Consider the following 5,129-nt stretch of genomic DNA (forward strand, 5'->3'; position numbering starts at 1 on the left):
CCTATATGGTATGTGCAGATGTAACCTATATATTTTTATTAAGAAAACCAGAACAACATAAATTATGAAAATTCTTTCAGAACTACGATCACTTTAATAAATTTCAGGATTGGCATTTATCATGCCATCCTGTTTCTATACCTAACATTGTCTCCTTTGATTAATTATTGCCCCGGACTGTATATCTTCATTTAGAAGCATCTTTGATTAGCAGCCACACCTAGACCATGCAGTTTTTAATAGAAGCCTCCCTTCCCAGGCAAGCCGCAGGGGAAAGTAATTAAATTTAATAGAAGCCGTCTTTGTTTTATAGCCACCCTCAATTTAAAGCCACAGGGGTAAGTAATTAAATTTAATAGAAGCCATAGCTTCTAAACAAAGATATACAGTATCAGTTAGGTATGCAGAAGTAGAGGAATAAGAAATATTCTATCTTGGCAGTTAGGCAGAGGGTGGGTTTCTGTGAAGCAATGTTAAAGAAAATGCAAAAGTTCACAAAATACTTTTTTTTAAGAAGTGATTCAAAATGGGTGGGGAAGGTGGAGTAGTCACCCAGCATGTGTTCCCAGGGCAACAAGAGAGGCGGGGCTGCTCCACGTCCTCGCGAAACCACAATAGCTTGGATAATTGCCTGGTGGGTGTCCTGCGTGCTCTCCCCCTCCAACATCAGTGGAACACACGTATCATGCGCACTCAAACACCGAGTGCCGTAGACCAGTTAGCAGCAATTTATGGGAACATTAGAAATTTGATTGCGTGTTCATTTCTTCTAAATCTGAGCTGATGTTTTTTGTTGTGTTGTGTTTGTGTTTTCAATTATAGTGATGATGGGCTCTCAGTTACCCTGCCGGCAGCCAATGGGTCTGCTCCAGACGCACCAATTGGGTGGCAAATTTCAGATTCCTTGTCCTTTAACAGGCTGTCCAACTACACCATCTAAGTATCCTCATGGACATACCGAGAGGCTGATGAAGAAATATCCTAGAATTCACACTGACCATACCAAAAAAAAAAGAGACAGAGAAACGTTTGAGGCTTTTCCCCCACAAAGTGCCATGTAACCAGTTTCGATTCTTATATTTTATTTTGAGTTTTAATACTGCTTTAAATTCCAATCTTCAGCATCATGAGGAACATGTTTAATCCAAGCGTTCTCATGGTTGGCGTTTTAAATAATGCATGAGCCTCACCTAGGGCAAAAGCCCAGCATGGGAGCAGAGCAGCCAGTAGCATACCCAGCGATATCCTAAGTTCATTGCCTTTCGAAGACAGTGCATAGTTACTTAAAAGGGGAGGAGAGGAGACTGACATTCAGCAGCCCAGATGGTGAGAGACAATGCAGCTGCCCTGTAGGCATATGGTGCTCAGAAAATGTATTGAGTGTGTTAATAAGGAAAGTAAACGGGTATTTTAAGTAGCATGTGAGTACAACATGGATGGTGACTAGGGGACATGAGAGTAGGCGCAGAGAAAGCCTCTGTGTGAGAGAAGGATACACAAGGAAGGTTTATAACATGCATATTTAGTTATCAGACATCTGAATATACTTAGAAGTTATTAAGTTGTGTTTGTCCTTAACACATGAACAGACTCAAGTATTTTGTGATTTATCAGTGGAAAACGAGGTTTTGTAACTAACAGCTGTTACCCAAACAACTTAAAAGAATATTAATTCTACTTCGGAGTAACAAATCCTTTACAATGAGTACCTTTGCTTGTGACACAGCCTGCAGGCAACTGACAAATGTAGTCTTTCTAGTTGGGAGGACTTAAAATATCTCCAAATGTAACCAGCAACCACAGGTTTCTTTCCATTAAAGAATCTTGGCCTGGCTGGTGTGGCTCAGTGGTGGACATTGACCTATGAACCAAGAGGTCCCTGGTTCAATTCCTAGTCAGTGCACATGCCTGGGTTGCCAGCTTGATCCCCGGTAGGAGGCGTGCAGGAGGCAGCTGATTGATGTGTCTCTCTCATAGATGCTTCTATCTCTCTATCCTCCTCCCTTCCTCTCTCTCCAAAAGTAATAAAAATGTTTTAAAAAAGAATCTTAAAGTATCAATGGTATTATTCCCAAATTTTGTGATTGCCTCATGAAAGTACCTATAATTTTTTCCCCCCAATATGAAGTTTCCAAAAGTATTCATTGTTAAATGTGCGGGGCATATCAGACTTTATTATCATTATTCCTTCTCCACTGAGATTTTTTATATCTGTATTTCCCTTTTCCTTTTTATCACCTTTCAAATAAATCTCTGAATGGACTCTTCCCACTTTTCTGTCCATTTCTTTCCTTCAGGAATTTTCTTCTGTTTGGACCTTTGAAACAGAAAATGCCTTCACACAGTGTCCTCCTGGCCACCCTATTTGGGTTCTCCAAGGGGATTCTAATTTAACAATATTTTCAGAATAGGTAGAGTTGGAATGTCTCAGTTCCCTGCCTCCTTTGCCAGGAAGGCTACCTTTTGTTAAAATTTTATTTTATTGTTTAAAGTATTATAGATAGTAGTACACATGTCTCATTTTTTTTTCCCCACTGACCTTCCCCCTTTTGCCAGCCCACCTTGACCATGTGTAGCTCAGGCAAAGCATTGCTCCCACACCATTTGGATGGGTGCAAAGTTATTTGGAATTGCTGGTATTGAATAACATAACTCTACTACTAAAACATTTAAAGTCCGCCCAGCCAGCATGGCTCAGTGGTTTAGCATCAACCTACAAAACAGGAGATCATCGTTTGATTCTCCAGTCAAGGCACGTACCCAGGTTGCAGGCTCTATCCGAGGTGTAGGGTGTGCAGGAGGCAGCCGATCAGTGACTCTCATCATTGATGTTTCTCTCTCCCTCTCTCTCTCTCTCTCTCTCTCTCTCTCTGTCTCTCTCTCTCTCTCCATATCCATTCCTCTCTGAAATAAATAAAAAATATATTTTGAAAATTAAAGCCAATTTCTATATTTTTACATTCTCAAAGGGCTGGAAGTAGGTGATTTCCTAATTTATTTTATTTTCATATCCATTGATATGCACCTGAATGATCTGACAGTTTCTGGTGAATGTAATGAGAGGAAGGGCTTTTCAGGTCACTCCAAACCCAGCTTTAATATATAAATGGGAACTACTTCCGATGAATGCATTTTTTTAAAAAGTAATTTTAATAGATTTTAGAGAGAGAGGAAGGGAGAGAGAGTGAAACATCAATGTGAGAGAGAAACATCAATTGAACCCTCAATCTGTTGGTGTATTGGGACGATGCTCTAACTGAGCTGCCCAGCCAGAGCAGTTGTTGAGTGTTTTTTAACATGAAAGGATGTTGAATGTTTTCAAATGCTTTATCTGTATATTTTGAGATAATCATGTGATTTTTCAATCCTTCATTCTATTATAGTTAAAATATTAATTGGTGTTGAAACATCCTTGCATCCCCGGAATAAATCCCACTTGCATAAATCTTACATGGTAGATTATCCTTTTAATGAGCTGCTGTATTTGGTTTGCTAGTATTTCTCCTGATATGGCCATCCCTTCTGTCTTTTGATTACCATTTGCACAAAACATTCTTTCACTTTCAGCACATGTATGTCCTTAAATCTAAAGTGAGTTGCTTGTAGGAAGCATATAGTTGGAATCTTGTTTTATTTGTAAATTCATTCTGTCTTTTAATAGAGTTGAATCCATTTACATTTAATGTAATTAATGGCATTATGGAAATTTTGTTAGTTGTATTCTGTCTTTCTAATAGCTCTCCTGTCCTTCTTTTCCCTTTTTACTGTCTTGCTTTGTGTTTCATTGATTTTTTTTGTAGTGACATGCTTTTATTCCCTTTTATTTTATTTTGTGTATTTACTGTAGGTGTTTATTGGGGTTACCATAGGGCTTACATCAAACATCATCTATAATAATAAATGCATAATATGCTAATCAGACTGGACATCCTTCCGGACAAGCTGGGGCTGTGAGGGAAGCCCAGGTCCTGGGTGCCTGCCAGTGGCCAGAGGAAAGCCTGGGTTCAGGGTGCCAGAGAGAAGCCAGTGCCAGCAGCTGGGGGAAGGAAGGCCTACTCCTGCACGAATTTGATGCATCGGGCTTCTAGTATAGTTACAAAAATAGATTTTAAAAAGACAACTTAAATTTAATCACATACAAAAACTCTACAGTTTTATTTCTTCTCCTGACACACTTTTTTTATTGATATCACAAATTACATTTTTATTATATATCCACTAACATATATTTATATATATTTTTATACATTTGCCTTTAACATCTATCTACTAGGTGTACCGGTTAATAATGGTAGATTTTTTAATCAAAGAAAACATGATAATTTCAAGAGAAACATCAAAAGTGCTTTCTTCAAAGTAATGTCCATCGCTAGCTACACATTTCCCCCATCTTTCAGGGAATCTGATGATACTGTCCCAAGAGAACTTTTCTTGTTTTGAGGCAAACCATTCAAAGACCCAATTTTCCACTTTTTCGTACGTTTTGAAGTGCTGCTCAGAAAGTGCATGTGCCATCGATCGGAACAAGTGGTAAACTGAAGGAGCAAGGTCTGGTGAATACGGCGGGTGGGTTAATACTTCCCAGGCAAGATCTTTTAACGTGTCTTTAACTGGTTTTGAAGTGTATGATGGTGCATTATCATGAAGCAAAATTACTTTGCCGTGTCTTCTGGCACATTCTGGTCGTTTCACGATCAAAGGTTGGTTCAAATTGATTATTTGTTGTTGGTAGCAATCAGTATTAATGGTTTCACCTGGTTTTAGAAGCTCATAATACCCCACACCTTCCTGATCCACCAAGGGCACATTGTCTTCTTTCTGAAGCGATTTGGCCGTACAGTCGATGTTGATGGTTGACCTGGATCAACCCATGATTTTGTGCATTTGGGATTCTCAAAATAAATCCACTTTTCATTGCCAGTCATAATTCAATGCAAAAAAGACTTTTTTTCATGCCGTTGAAGCAACATTTTTTTTAAAAAAATATTTTTATTAATTTCAGAGAGGAAGGAAGAGAGAGAGATAAAAACATCAATGATGAGAGAGAATCATTGATTGGCTGCCTTCTGCATGCTCCCCACTGGGGATCAAGCCCGAAACCTGGGCATGTGCCCTTGACCGGAATCGAA

The 5,129-nt window shown here is 39.0% G+C and overlaps 1 long non-coding RNA gene across 1 annotated transcript in view; it reads left to right on the forward strand.

The window, feature by feature from the left end:
* The first annotated feature begins 443 nt into the window (after positions 1–443).
* LOC106724575 overlaps positions 444–5,129 on the forward strand; it is a 23,249-nt gene continuing 18,563 nt past the window's right edge. The window contains exon 1 of the long non-coding RNA XR_001360417.1: positions 444–456. This is a non-coding gene — a long non-coding RNA (uncharacterized LOC106724575). The remainder of the gene's footprint in view (positions 457–5,129) is intronic.

This window comes from Myotis brandtii, unplaced genomic scaffold (genome assembly GCF_000412655.1).
Source record: "Myotis brandtii unplaced genomic scaffold, ASM41265v1 scaffold896, whole genome shotgun sequence".
In the NCBI taxonomy this organism is placed as follows: Eukaryota; Metazoa; Chordata; class Mammalia; order Chiroptera; family Vespertilionidae; genus Myotis; species Myotis brandtii.